This window comes from Electrophorus electricus, chromosome 4 (assembly GCF_041902795.1).
Source record: "Electrophorus electricus isolate QZ-2024a chromosome 4, ASM4190279v1, whole genome shotgun sequence".
In the NCBI taxonomy this organism is placed as follows: Eukaryota; Metazoa; Chordata; class Actinopteri; order Gymnotiformes; family Gymnotidae; genus Electrophorus; species Electrophorus electricus.
This window is the reverse complement of record NC_137500.1, coordinates 1,622,501-1,638,665: the sequence shown is the minus strand read 5'-3', so window position 1 is coordinate 1,638,665 and position 16,165 is coordinate 1,622,501. Positions and strand designations below refer to the sequence as shown.

Sequence of the window (16,165 nt, the reverse complement as noted above, 5' to 3'; positions counted from 1 at the left end):
CCCTCCTGTCTCCAGTTTACCACTGTGTCTCTCTTCAGTTAACCTTTGTCTCTCTCCAGTTTACCCCTGCTTCTATCCAGTTTACCCCTCCTCTCTCCAGTTTACCCCTGCCTCTACCTAGTTTATTCCTGCCTACCCCCAGTTTATAATATAATAATTTGCTATACTAACATTAGTAACACCTATTGTCATGAATCCTATAGAAACATACAACAGTACTAATAATTAGACTGTGATCTTCTGGATGGAGATCTCAGATGTTGCTCCTGGGATCTGCTGGAGCCGTTCTCCCAGTATGGGGGTCACAGCCCGTAGTGCTCTGCTTATAGAGGGACACAGTTCCCACTGCTCCTGCTATTTAATGGCCCCTCCCACAAGGGAGGAAGGGAAGAGGGAAGACACACAGTTTTGTTGGTTTGTTTGGCTTTTGGTTGCAATTTTGTATGACTTGTGTATGACCTTGTTTTCCCCATTTTTGGACTTTGTGCTTTGGCTTCGCCTCTTCTGCTTCAGTAGCTGTTGCACATATACCTGTAGATATTGGACAGAGAGTGTAAATATTGTTTTGTTTGGTGCTTTGGTGTTGGATAATGGTGGTAGGGAGTGACTGCCATTTTTGTTGGGTGTGGGTTTTGCTTCTGTTTATTTGTCAGGTAGGAAAGTCTGATATATGTTTCTTTTGTTTGTTGGGATTATTTAGTGTGTATTTTTCTTCCATTAGTGTGGATTTTGTTTATTGTTTTGGCCTGGGTCACTGCTGAAGACATTGCACCAATAAGATTGTTTGTAAATAATATCCTCTGTGAAATACACCAAAAGGAGACTTCCATTTGTGCTTTTGTTTGTTTTATTGCTATTCACTTTTTACAGCTTACATTCTGTTAGCAATTTATATTTCGTTTTCCTTGTTATGGCCTCACAGCCTGGACGTGGTTGTAACAAATGCTTAATTCTTCTGAGGAGATCTTCATACTCCACACGCACTCCAGTTGCATTGGATAAAAGTCCAATTACGCATTCTGACATTGAAGTCATAGCAGAGAACTTTTTTTTGCTGGTCTTGCAAAAAGTGAGTGATGGTGATTCCTGCACTGATGAGGACATCTGCAAAATCCTTGATTTATATAAAAAGGAGATGCAGCCTGCTAAGTCCAGTTCATCTGAAATATGTCAGGCAAGCCAGACTGTGAGTTTGCATTCAAGGGTTCGGAGTGATGAGGTCAGCAGCTGCACCTCCTTCCCAGTACTCAGAGTCTGAAATCAGCAAAGCAACAATGAACTCTGGGAGATCCCTTACCACAGACAGTCAGGTAGTGAGTGACGTCCTTCCCACAAACGCATCACTGCAGATGGCACGAGGTACAGCCACCCAAACTGATTTGAACCTTAGCACAGGACAAAGCTCTCCATCAGTGTCATCAACAGACTTGAAGTGTGCTGCTGCTAATATTACAGTTGTTGATTCTTTGGATAAGATTGTTGAATCAAGTGTGATAGGGAGTGACACTGACTCTACTACAATATTTATTGCTCTTGATTCATTTTTTTGTAGCCTAAGTGGATCTGATATTTCAGAAGTTCCAACAAACTGTGGCTTGTTTAACAGGGTGTGTAGGTATCTTCAGGCCAAATTCTGCTTTTAAAGAGCAGTCCTCTATCAAATGCGAGAGCCAGCCAACCTCCCACCACTCTGCTTTGCAGCTCTCTAATGACCATGGTGTTTCCCTGGTTGATGATCTTATTGTAACATACACAAACAATATAATCAATGAGATTATAAATGTTTATTACTCAGAAATATAATCTGAGTTTTAAGAACCTGTGAGACCTAAAGGTTCAAAAGAGATTCTAGTCTCCCACCATGAGCGCATGGTATAATGGAGAGTTTGGAAAAACTCGCAAGTAGCAGAGCTTCATCCAGGAGCAGTGTGAAGAACTGAGATCTAGGAGGAAGGAAGGACATTTCATTCTCTAAGATGGACACGGTTTTTAATAAGATATTCCTGTAGGCTGCTCTTCAAATCAGGTTGAGGGATTTTTCAGCAAGGAGTTCCAAAGTAAAACAACACAGGTTGTCAGTAATTTTCTCCTGAGAACATGAGAGAAATTTTCTGCCTCTGTCTCCAAACAGTGTTCCAAGGTTTCCAGCCCAGCTGTGAGGGGGGCATGTATTTATTCCACAATAAAGGACAGAGTAACTGACAGCTGTTTCATGGATCCAATCTGTGTGCTGCTGAAAAAGAACTATGGGTTCCGTTTCAGTATTCCAAAGAAAGTTACTAATATCAACGTTCAGTTGAAGGTAGGTATAATTTTTTATATACCTCACACCAGTCATGTGAAATTACATAATACACTGCTGTTCCACAGATCACTGGAACAATGGATTATTCTGAAGGAGCACTATTGGCTACTTTTGTGAATGCTGATTGTTCAATTTGCTTTGTTTAATTCTTGCTCTTCAAGAAGTCAAATAAAGTGAACCCTGTTGGCCTGGTAGCTGATGACCACAAGCCCAGCCCCTCCTCTGGACATCTTCAGGACTATAAGTCTATCAGGCAGAATGCTCGTGTTTCATAAGCATTTTATTATGGTGACTGATGCTGCAGTTCTGATTAATCTTATCTTTTGCAGCTTCACACATAGAACAAAATGCTTTTACATCCTCTAGAAAAAAAGGCCGTAAACTTCTGCCTCGAAAGTGTTCAGCGATCTCCAAAACCATGCGAGCCTCATTCAGATGCATGGCTAAACCATCATAAACACTGGTTCATTGATATTGATGAATAAAGGCTTTCTGTAGCTCAATCCTGGATTAGTATTTATTTAATAATATGTGGATTCTTCTTAGTTAGGGTGTCGTTGGGAGCGAAACACTTGAAACCTGATATTCCATGTCCCTCAGAAATTTCAAACTTTTTTTTTTTTTAGGTTTGATTGTGTTTTAAATGTTTTAATATACCATCTAAATAATTCTGTGATTATTTGTATTTGTCTATGTGATGTAAATGCTTGAGACCATAGGCTACAAAATACAAGACTCAGGTCACTCCCACTGTCCTGCTTGGAAATAGAGACCAAGATAAAAGACAGCTCAGAAGTAAGTAAAATTTTCAAAGCTCCAGAAGGGCATAAAGATCAAATCTGGACTCTGGATACATAAGAGATACAATGGGGAGCTCATAATTGAAGCTATACAGTCTGCTAAACAAATGTTAACAGCAATGGCATCAAAACTGCAGAGACATACAAAGGAAGCAACAGCCAAAAGAGTAAATGCTTCTTCAGCAATGAATCAACCAAAGCATACTTTCAGTAGCAGTGCATCATAACCCTCACTGTGTATCCACCCAGAGATAAAACATCAGCACAGAAAGAATATATGGGAGAATGACTCATCACAGAACACCAGTGCTCAGTGGTTAGAAGATCTCAAAGCAGAGCACCACAATCTCCCAGAGCAGGAAATGGTCAGCTTTACAAAAGCAGGTATCCAAAAGTGGGTCAGAAACATGAAGAACGTGGCGGCCACTGGCCCTGATATGATCCACGCCTACAGGCTAAAAAAATATATAGCTCTGCATGGCTGACTAGCAGAACAAATGAACTACCTGCTCCCATCTGGGCTGACTAACAGAAGAACCCCCACTAGGGCCAAACACCATCCATCTACAGATCAGTAACCTGCCTGTCCACAACATGGAAGATTCTATCAGGAATATTAGCCACCAAGCTGAATGATGATATATGTAATTTTATGTCTGCCTGTGTGTCCGTCTTCCCTGAATTCCAGGTTTTGCCTCTGCCTCTCCGGTATCCCTCATCCCAATCCACACCAGGTTTCCTGGTGAGCAGAGCACCATATAAAAGGAAGAGGAAGAGACAAGGGCTCAGCTTAGGATTTGTTGGAGAAATGATTGTTGTTGATAGTGTTGCTGCATTTTGATCTTGTTGGTTTTGCTTTGTGTGTATGACTTTGGATTTGCCCCTTGATATACAGTTTTCTTGGTCCCTTTTGGTTTGATTGCTGTATAATGCATGTTTTTTTGTATCTTGTATACATGTCTTGTCCTGTACATAATGACACACTGGTTGTAGGGAGTGGCTGCCACTTTGTTTGGGTGTGGGTTTATCTTTGTTTATAACAATGTATTCATTGTATGTTTCTTTTTGTTAGCTTAGTCAGTCATCTTTTTGTTTCTAGTGTGGTTTTGTTTGTTGTGTAGGCCTTGGTCACTCATGATGCGATTGCACCTGTTTATTGTCCTTAAAGACCAAAACTTGTAAATACACTAGATCTTTGCTGTCAACTTTGTCTAGTTATTCATTCCATTACTAATTTCTACTGCTGTAGAAAGAAAGAGACAATGACTGGGTAGGTGATGCACCTACCCAGGACCTTCAGCAAGAATCATGTCATTTCAACTGGAAAGGTGTGGTTGGCTAATAGTACAAATAGAAAATGTCTTCAGACCTGGAGGACACCTACTAATACCTTGAAGAATCCCTATCACACGGGAATCATTAGGCAGCAATGAGATGGATGGCAACATTCAAGTACCTCTGTAGGGTAAGGCGAGTCCTCAAGACTCAGTTGACTGGGAACAATAAGATCATGAGCATAACACGTATGCCATGCCAGTGATCAGCTATCCAGCAGGCATGATAAGTTGGCAAAGAGAAGAACTGCAAGCTGCCAACATCGAGACTAGGAAACAATGTATGGGACACTCCACCCAAAAGCTGCAAACACCAAAAGGAATGAGGGTGAAGTTGACTAACCAGTTGACTAAACACCATCTACCTGTAACTCCATTAAAAAAACCATCTACCCGTACCGTCATCTAAAACACCATCTACCCGTATCTCCATCAAAAACACCATCTATGCATACCTCCATCAAAAACACCATCTATCTATACATTGTGGTGGAATTTTGGATATACAAAAAGTCAGACGTGATTAAAAGAGTAATTTAATAAGGAAAATAGGACATACAGAACACAGCTGTGTGAGAACTAATGCTCTGAAGCAAAAGCTCTAAAGGGGTAGACTGGCTCTGCTCCTTATACCTAAACTTCACCCCCAGAGAGGGGTGCTCTGTAATCTGTTTACCCATTCCCTGCTCCTTATGCCTAGACTTCACCCCCAGAGAGGGGTGCTCTGTAATCCTGTTTACCCATTCCCTGCTCCTTATGCCTAGACTTCACCCCCAGAGAGGGGTGCTCTATAATCCTGTTTACCCATTCCCTGCTCCTTATGCCTAGACTTCACCCCCAGAGAGGGGTGCTCTGTAATCCTGTTTACCCATTCCCTGCTCCTTATGCCTAGACTTCACCCCCAGAGAGGGGTGCTCTGTAATCCTGTTTACCCATTCCCTGCTCCTTATGCCTAGACTTCACCCCCAGAGAGGGGTGCTCTATAATCCTGTTTACCCATTCCCTGCTCCTTATGCCTAGACTTCACCCCCAGAGAGGGGTGCTCTATAATCCTGTTTACCCATTCCCTGCTCCTTATGCCTAGACTTCACCCCCAGAGAGGGGTGCTCTGTAATCCTGTTTACCCATTCCCTGCTCCTTATGCCTAGACTTCACCCCCAGAGAGGGGTGCTCTGTAATCCTGTTTACCCATTCCCTGCTCCTTATACCTAGACTTCACCCCCAGAGAGGGGTGCTCTGTAATCCTGTTTACCCATTCCCTGCTCCTTATGCCTAGACTTCACCCCCAGAGAGGGGTGCTCTGTATCCCTGTTTACCCATTCCCTGCTCCTTATGGCGATGAACATTCCTGCAGTACCAGAGCACTCACCAGGACAGACACAGTTTGCAAGATAAGCCTAAGCCTAATTCCTCTTTTACGACACATGCGAGGTCACGACACATGCAGGTCATAAGGCAACATTCCCACAGTCGTTTTGTTCACACAATATACAGAGACAGAGTGTGCAGACTGAACTATTCATATAGGATTATATGATGAAAGGATTAACATGATTATATATGAATCATTACATACGAATCACACGATAATACATGATCGAATAATATTTTCCATCACAACATCCATCAAAAACACCATGTACCTGTACCTCCATTAAAAAAACATTTACCTGTATCTCCATTAAACACCATCTACCTGTACCTCCATCAAAAACACCACCTACCTGTACCTCCATTAAAAAAAACACCTACCCATACCTCCATCAAAAACACCATAGACGCATATCTCCATCAAAAACACCATCTACCCATACCTCCATCAAAAACACCATCTACCTGTACCTCCATTAAAAAAAATTTACCTGTGCTTCCATTAAACACCATCTATTCGTACCTCTAACAAAAACACCATCTACCCGTACTTCCATCAACAACACTACCTACTTGTACCTCCAACAAAGACACATTAAACTTACATTACTTAGCTGATGCTTTGTTCCAAGGCAACTTACAACAATGACTGATTATAACTTGAGTGTTAAGAGCTTTACTCAGGGGCCCAACAGTGGCAGGGCTTGAACCCACAAGCTTCTGAATACAAATCAAGTAGCATAACCACTGAGCTACCACCACCCCACCATCTACCCCTACCTACATCAAAAACACCATCTATCTGTACCTCCATCAACATCTTGGTCTAGGGAAAAGGAATATACCAGTATGTTGTCAAGGTAAACAACGATGGATATACCCAGATCTAATTAATCTTCTGAAGTCTCAGGGCATTTTCTCTGTTTTTGCATACTTTCTTAAATTCACTTTAAAGGTTCTTATAGTGTGATACCCATATGTTTTACATGAAAATGTTTAGACAAATCTCAGCTCTATTCCTAATGAGGTACCATTTGACCTAGAGTACTGCATAAAGAAATATCAACTGTTTGAAATAAGTTTACCAAACTGTTTGGGTCACAAATGTAGTGAAATAAAGTAGTATAGAAATATGTAATAAATGTAATAAATGTTTAAAATGAAATTTTGTACAATCATTTATTGATTAAAAGTGAGGTCTGTCACATTACTTTCACCAAATCATAGCAGGAATGACATAAAATATGACTGAACAATGACTTTAAATTAGATATTAAGCCTTGCAGAATATCAAAATATAAACCTTCATGTGCACAAATGAAATTTGAGCAATATAACTATAACCAAAATATGCCAAAAAACAGAAAAGTCTCATCTGCACAGAACAGTATTCAGCATAGCCAAAACATGTCAGTCCATCTACATACTAAACTACCTTTCACACTAAAACTTCTACAATGTAAACTTTTGCTATTTGACAGTTAGTTTTCTTAAACAAAAGTCATGACTATTGTATTACAAATCAATTTCACGAATTATGCGCAAAAGCAGCAATGAGGATATTTCACCAGGAGGGTATTAGGAACTCTGTGGTCCCAGCAAGGCTTCAGCCTGCTGTCCTTCTATATGTAGAAGACACTGAGGTGGAGGTGGAGGGGTAAATATACTCCTGCTCTAAGGCCTGCTGAATATACTGCTCCATCACTCGGTTTTCCTACTGAGATAAAAGGTAAACCTTACACTGAGGAGGGCAGTTGTTATCCAGTAGTTTGACGGAGCAGTCGGTTTTTCTGTGTGGGGGAAGCTGTGTGGCCTTTACTGGGCTGAATACCTCAGTGAGGTCTTGATAGAGAGCTGGGATGGAGATGTCAGACTCAGCGCTGGACTCTTGATGGAGGTGAACTGGGAGGGCAGGACCACTGAGGTGAGGCTGTGATGTGGCAATGGGGTGAACATTCAAGAACGTTGTTGCTCTACCAGGAAATGAGGGGGTGGTGAGTGTGTAACCAGGGTAGTCCTCAACTGATAGGATGAGAGGTGTGTAGTGTGTAGTGTAGTGTAGTGTGTAGTGTAGTGTAGTGTGTAGTGTAGTGTAGTGTAGTGTGTAGTGTAGTGTGTAGTGTAGTGTAGTGTAGTGTAGTGTGTAGTGTAGTGTAGTGTAGTGTAATGTAGTGTGTAGTGTGTAGTGTAGTGTAGTGTAGTGTGTAGTGTAGTGTAGTACGGTCCTGGGCAGGAGTACGTGTGTCCCTCCTGCTGGACAACCAGCCTACCATGACAAGAGGGGGAATCACTAACTAATAAAGAAACATATTCTGTTTGGAGGGCGCTGGTCTATGATATGATAAGATCAGAAAAGACTTTATTATCATTGTACTTCTACAACAAAACAGGTAGCTCACAGCATCAAAAAAAATAAATAAATAATAGAAATAGAATGGAAATAGAAATATAGACATTTGGAGGGATACACATGTATACAGCTGACTTGAAAAAATGAAGTGTAAACAGGAAGTGTAAACAGTGAGGTGAGTGTAGGAAAATGGAGTGTGCCATTATGGGGGCATAAACTTGTTCTCTTTGCTAGGAATGAGGCGTTTGCTTTTTCTTATTTAGTTCATTTAATCAGGGTAATGATACACTCACCACCACAAGAGGAATGAATGTTAGTTGGTGTTGGTGTAGCTGCAGGGAGAGTAATCCATCAAACTGGACAGCAGGGAGCGACATAATCCACCTCAGCAGGAATAGAGAGAGAGAGAGAGAGAGAGAGAGAGAGAGAGAGAGAGAGAGAGAGAGAGAGAGAGAGAGAGAGAGAGAGAGAGCGAGCAGTGGGGTGGGGTGTAACTCAGATTTGCATTACCATGGCTGGGTGATTCTCTTTCTCCCAGAATAGAGCCACACTTTCACCAGATGTTCTGATCTGTTTCGATAAGCTCAGGCACAAGAAACTGCCTGGTAACATTAATAAAGATCTTAATTTCTTATAAAAGAGCAGACAATGTCCAAAATGAAGCTTTATTTCTGTGGAAGTAACAGAAATGCCAGGACACAGAACAGAATACAAACAGAGCTGCTGCATTCTGCTCTCCTGCACTGGTCAGAACTCCCTCCTTCACCTCTGAGACATCCACAGTCCAGTTTACCACTCACACTGAGTTTAGTGCCTCATCCACGAGTCACCCATAGTGATACATTCTAATGAAGCTGTCATTCAAAAACCTCTTTGACTTTATAGCGACTACATACACACACACACACACACACACACACACACACACACAACCCTAAGCTTCATATTTCAGAAATGGATCATTTTTAAATCTTTAATTACTTTTCCAAGACTGTGTTGCTGTAAGGACCCAGGTTGCCATGGCAATGGACTCCATTCTGTGTGATTGTAGCCACATTGTGATGTTACCACCACGCTGGCCCTGGACATTCAAAATAGCTCTGTGGCCAGTGATGTTTTTCACTCTCCTTACGTTTGTCAGGTTAAGTCCAGACAACATTGTGTTGACCTGATAGAAACGTACTTGTAAAAAGGTTGCGTGCAGCAAACAATACTGAGGTGAACACATCACATGAATACATTACATACTTCCATATATTTATACTGCAGGTCTTTTACTTAAAGACAGATAAACTAGTAGAAGTGACATCGTGTTAGATTTCTGTGTCTAATGTAGAGAAGTGTGTTTAGTAGAAGTGGTTTGTGTGTGTGTAGTGATTTGATTAAAGTCTGAGGCTGAGACGTTTGCTTATAGTTCTGCTTTGCTTTCTGAGTGTCAGGTTTCACTAACTGTAAGTTATTTTTAATCATAGTGTGTAAAGAAACATAAGAAACTAATACAGAGACGCCACAGAGAGTATTTGGTAGACGTGTAATAATACAGAGAAGCCACAGAGAGTATTTGGTAGACGTGTATTAATACAGAGAAGCCACAGAGAGTATTTGGTAGACGTGTATTAATACAGAGACGCCACAGAGAGTATTTGGTAGACGTGTATTAATACAGAGAAGCCACAGAGAGTATTTGGTAGACATATATTAATACAGAGAAGCCACAGAGAGTATTTGGTAGATGTGTAATAATACAGAGACGCCACAGAGAGTATTTGGTAGACGTGTAATAATACAGAGAGGCCACAGAGAGTATTTGGTAGATGTGTATTAATACAGGGAGGTAACTTTGCATGTACAGAACCTGCAGTGCTCTGGGAGTGTTTATAGTCCTGTGAGTTTAACACTTCATGACTGAGAGCTGCCTGCCCCAGCAACTTCACCCACAGCAACCATGACTTTGATCCCCATCTTCATCTGCACGCTGGTCCTCTGGACTAAAGGTAGGATTTAAATAAGTTGAACGAATTAAATCAGATAAAATCACTTAAAGTCAGTGAATGATTACATATTTTAATCGTAGATGGACATATTCCCTTTCTTATTCCTGCATTTTTTTTCATCCTGAATCCAAATGTCAGGTCATTGTAATTCTCTGATGTTCTGTCATGATTCATAATGACTTCATATTCATTGTTTTTTCCCCAGAATCCATGTGTCAGGTGACTGTGACTCAGACTCCTGCAGTGAAATCTGCTCTTCCAGGAGACACAGTCACCATCAGCTGTAGAACCAACCCTGCAGTGTATGATGATGACTGTCTAAACTGGTACCTGCAGAAACCTGGAGAAGCTCCTAAACTCCTGATCTACTATGCTACTAGCTTACCGTCAGGAATTCCAGATCGTTTCAGTGGTAGTGGATCTGGATCTGACTTCACTCTGAGCATCAGAGGAGTCCAGACTGAAGATGCAGGAGATTATTACTGTCAGAGTGCACACATCATTAGTAGTAGCTGGGTGTTCACACAGTGTTGGAGAGTCGTACAAAAACCTCCCTCAGTCAGACTGCACAGAGACTGCACTGCTGCAGCTGGGACCTACTGCAGGTGTTGAGGGGGAGGATGTGATACAGAACAATAACACACTCTGTGGAGGAGAGATGCCCCATCACACTCACTCACTACTGAACAACACACATCTATAGAAAATAATTCTTCTAGGAAGCACAACACACTGACTCATGACAGTACAATGTTAGAATTGACTTTTATTTTGTATGTGTTTGGTATTACATCTGAAAAACTGTACAAGCTGTATGTAGAGGGTTAAACATATTATCTATGCCCATGAGCTGATCCAGGATCAGTGTATCTGGTTCCTCTTCAGGCCTTCAAGCTCTGACTGAGTCTTTAATCCATTCAGACAGCTGCAGCTGAAAAAAATTATACCCCATTTTTATTTTTCCTCTGGAGAAGTCATCAATCTGCTGATGGAGCTCCTTCCAGTTTCCTCTGTTGTGTCCAGTTTACCCCTGTCTCTCTCCAGTTTACCCCTGTCTCTCTCTCCTGTTTACCCCTGTGTCTCTCTCCAGTTTACCCCTGTGTCTCTCTCCAGTTTACCCCTGCCTCACTCCAGTTTACCCCTGCCTCACTCCAGTTTTCTGGTGCCTGTCCCCAGTTTATAATATAATAATTTACTATACTAAGATTAGTAACACCTATTGTCATGAAACCTATAGAAACATACAACAGTACTAATAATTAGACTGTACTCTTCTGGATGGAGATCTCAGTGGTGTAACCCACTGACTTCCAAGTGTCAGAGTGTAAACTACCCAAACATCTGCATGATAGTAATAGTTGTGCACAGAAACCTCCTTCAGTTGTAGACTCAGAAACTGGTCTGATATCTGCTAATTAGCTGATAATAGCTACTTTTTAGCTGCTAATTCTGCACTCAGCTCAATTAATCAACTACAAACCATTACAGTGCTGGGCAGCTTTCTCTTTTCATTAAAAGGCGGGGCAGTGGTAGCTCAGTAGTTAAGGTGCTTAAGTTGTAATTGGACGGTTGTTGATTCAAGCCCCACCACTGCCAAGTTGCTCTCAATTGCTTAAGTTGTAGTCAGTCACAATTCACTTTGGATAAAACCATCAGGTAAATGTAGGCAGCAAACCTCACTTGCTTTCTTCCAAATATTAACAAAAACAGACTAAAACTGCACAGGAGAACATAAAACTAGTTTTCCCAAGATGAATCTCACCTCTTTGGCATAATAATAAGAATTGCAGAGATCCATAGTCATGCTAAAACTTGAAAAAATGCAACTGAAGGGAATATATAGTTGCCCAATATAACACACACACAGAGAGATGAATCATATTCCAGGACCACAAATGCACAGTGTGGATGAGACCTCACCTGGAGTTATACAACATGTACAATGATTTGTGCAGCTAGTGGTCAAAACCTTGCTGAAACACACTGGAAATACAGTCAGTGATCCCAAAGGTAACAGAAGCAAAGTAAACAAAAGAAACATAAACAAACAGCAAAAACCTTCAGCAGGAGAAATCCACAGTAGTTAAAGACCAAAAAGCTTGTAACCACAGCAAACATAAACTACACACAAAAGATACATAAAGATTAAAACACAGGTTACATGGAAATGGAGACAAAACACAAACTCCTTAAAGGAGAAAAAAAATCAATAAACACCTACACACAGGCACACACACACACACACACACACACACACACACACACGTGTGTGTGTGAGATGCATAATGATAATGTGATAATGAAAAGCATACATATCACAGTCTGAATGCCTGTAGCAGCTCAACCACACAAACCACAGAGAAGGAGGAAGTCCTTTCTCCTAAGGAGTCCCCACGTCAGGAATCCTTTCTCCTAAAGAGTCCCCATATCAGGAAGTCCTTCCTCCTAAAGAGTCCCCATATGAGGAAGTCTTTCCTCCTAAAGTGTCTCCACATCAGGAGGTCCTTTCTCCTAAAGAGTCCCCACATCTACCAGACCACTGGAGTGCTGTCTGTTCATGTACTTCCACACATCCACTGATATAAATCACCATTACAGAACAGAGAGTGAAGGGCTGCTTCTGAACTGTACTGGATACACCTGCACCTCCACACTGAGAGACACAAGATTATCAGAACATTTACATTTAACTCATTAAGATGTAAAAGTGGGGACAGTCACATTAATGCTGTTGACCTGCAGGTGAAGAGCATGAGACAGTAGTTACGTCCTGTGTCCCCCTGTGTCATATGTATGTGTGTGAAGCTCTGTTCTCTCCAGTTCCAGTTACCCAAGACCCAGTCCAGAGTTCCTCTACAGATCTTCATACTCACTGTCCAGTCCTGAAGCAAGGCCCTGCCCCAAGGAGGGATATAAGGAAGTGTTTTGGAGGAAGAAGAAAGAGAAAGATGATATTTTGGACACCTGTTTGTTCTAGTGATAGTTCTGATATTTGATTCAGTGCTTGGTCTCTTTCTCCCCTTACTCTGATTCTGAGCTTGTTTGATCCCTCTAACTTGGCCACTGTTGTAAATTTGTATATATTATTTACCTATTTGTATATAGTAGGTATGTATTTGTATATATTATGTATCTATTTGTATATAGTAGGTATGTATTTGTATATATTATGTATCTATTTGTATATAGTAGGTATGTATTTGTATATATTATGTATCTATTTGTATATAGTAGGTATGTATTTGTATATATTATGTATCTATTTGTATATAGTATGTATGTATTTGTATATATTATGTATCTATTTGTGTGCTCTGGTAAGTAGGGAGTGGATGCTGTTGTGTTTGGGCCCTGGGTTTTATTGTCTGTGTTTTCACTTACGGGGTTACTGTAGTCTTATCTTAGTATAGGATCTTAGTATAGAATGCTATACTGCTAATAGAGAAATAATAAAATACCTACAAACTCACACTGAAATGGACAGAAGCATTCAAGTATGTGATTGTTCATTCATTCATTCATTTGCTGTCACGGCCCGAGTGCCGCAGGGCGTTGAGCAGGACGCACAGACTCCCTTGACGATGTGAAACATTTAATGAAATAAAACATAAACGACATGCGTGGCACTCACACATAATAACACTAATAGACAGGAACACACAAACAACAACGACAACATAAAATGGTACAAACGTTGGGTTATACTAACAGCGGCTACACACTCATTGACACTAACATTACACTAACACTAACAATGACCAACCATGAGGCCCACACTGACAGGGCTTTAAATAAACAGACATACACTCAACGTGAACCCCGTACAGGTGCGTGCCATCATGTAGGGGGCGTGACAACAAACGTAATTTCCCCCCAAACCACATGACTCGTGAAGGGGGAGCATTCTGTGACATTTGCTAAATACATTTTTTATTCATTATCTAATCTTACTTACTAAAGAAAATAATTTTTATTCAATCTTGATACTGTGTTATTGGCAATTATTTCCTTTTCCTTTCTAGATAATGTTCAGATATTAAATGAAGAACTGAAACTATTATCTAGTAATGTGAATACCAGTCAGAGTGAAAGAAAGCGAGAGCAGTGGGGTGAAACAGATTTGTGTTTACAGCCCTGAGAAACCTGCTCCTTCCCAGAATAGAACAACACTTTTTGCAGATGTTCAACTTACATTAGCCAAACTTACTCAAGCACAACATACCCCAGAACAACACACTCCAGTACAAAGAATCTTACAGTGTAGATAGTGAATAATAAAATAATACAAGAACAGACCAAGTTCAAAATGAAGCTTTACTGAACTGAAAACAAAACTCAATAATTAAAACCAGCCGAGTGGTGAATTAAGAAAAAAGAGCATTCTTCAGACTATAAGCTCCATTGTTCAGGGCTGTGTAAGTGTGTTACATCACATTACAACTGACTGAGGTCATCATGGAAGATGGTAGAGCTCCTCCTCCTCTTCCCTAAATGCAGCACTAAGAGTCAGTGAGCTGCTGTGGCTGTAACTGCAGTTCTGTTCTTCTACTCTGGTCAGAACACTCTCCTTCACATCTTAGACATCCACTGTACAACTCACCAGCGCCCCTTGTGGAAAGTATGTAGACCGCAGGCACAACAGAGATCCTGTACAGAGGAGCGATTGAGAGCACTACACCACACACACTTTTAGAAATATTTACATAAAATATACTAGATACTTCTTATTTATCATTCTCTATAAATCTGTTCATCAGTTCCATTTACGCGTGGGCAACTGTGCCTCATCCACCCTCACACTCAGCAATGGAGCTCCTCAGGGTTGTGTCCTAAGCCCCTGCTCTACTCACTGTACACCCACGACTGCACAGCCACTTCCAGCTCCACCATCATTGTCAAGTTTGCGGACGATACCGTCATCATGGGCCTGATCTTGGAGAACGATGAGAGGGCCTACCTGGAGGAGATTAAACACCTGGAAAACTGTTGCCAGGGAAATAATCTCCTCCTAAATGTCAGCAAGACAAAGGAGCTGATTGTGGACTGCAGCAAGGAGCAGGAGCGGCACTATCAACCTGTGAGGATCAATGGAACCACGGTGGAGAGAGTAGACAGTTTCAGGTACCTTGGTGTTCACATCTCGCAGGACCTGTCCTGGTCCCGCCACACCAACTCCCTGGCAAAGAAGGCTCGTCAGCGTCTTCACCACCTCAGATGCCTAAGAGACTTCAGACTGCACTCCAAGGTACTGCGGAACTTCTATACCTGCACTATCGAGAGCATCCTTACGGGGAACATCACAGTCTGGGAACAGCACCAAGCAGGACAGACAAGCACTCCAGAGGGTGGTGCATTCAGCAGAGTGCATCACTCATACAGAACTTCCTGACCTGTAGACCATTTATTACAAGCGGTGCCAGACCAAGGCCAGGAGTATTGTGAAGGACCCCACCCATCCCAACAACAGGCTCTTTTCTCTGTTGAGGTCAGGGAAGCGCTTTTGCCCTCTGAAGACCAATACAGAGAGACTGAAGAGGAGCTTCTTCCCACAGGCCATTCGGGCCCTGAATCAGGGCAACTGATACACTGTGGGGACCACCACCACCATGTGACTGTAAATCTGTAAATTTGTACATTGTGTATATATACATATTGTACATATATACAATATATGTATAATATATACATATTATACATATATTGTACATACATTGTTTATATACAAAACCATTTCACTGCGAGTTATAATGTTTTTGACTATGTACGTGACAAATAAACCAAACTTGAAACTTGAAACATTCACTCAGCTGCAGACCATCCATCTGAAATGTTTGTGCGAGTTTGCCCTGAGATCCACCAAGTCTTCCTCCATCACTGTCCAGTAGAGGTTAGGCACATCTTTGCTGACCTACCGTAACACTCCACATCAGGGTTGCAGTTGCGTACTCGTCTTGATGCTCTGAGACCCAGTGTACTCTCTGCTGTAGGGGGCCTGTTCTGTTATGGGGCAG

The 16,165-nt window shown here is 41.4% G+C and overlaps 1 long non-coding RNA gene across 1 annotated transcript; it reads left to right on the top strand.

Annotated features, from left to right (window-relative positions):
* Positions 1-1,005: 1,005 nt before the first annotated feature.
* LOC113580571 (uncharacterized) lies at positions 1,006-3,926 on the top strand. Its single transcript, XR_004775745.2, has 5 exons — positions 1,006-1,174; positions 2,132-2,302; positions 2,467-3,100; positions 3,355-3,489; positions 3,794-3,926. It is a non-coding gene; the product is annotated as an uncharacterized LOC113580571 (long non-coding RNA).
* Positions 3,927-16,165: the final 12,239 nt, after the last annotated feature.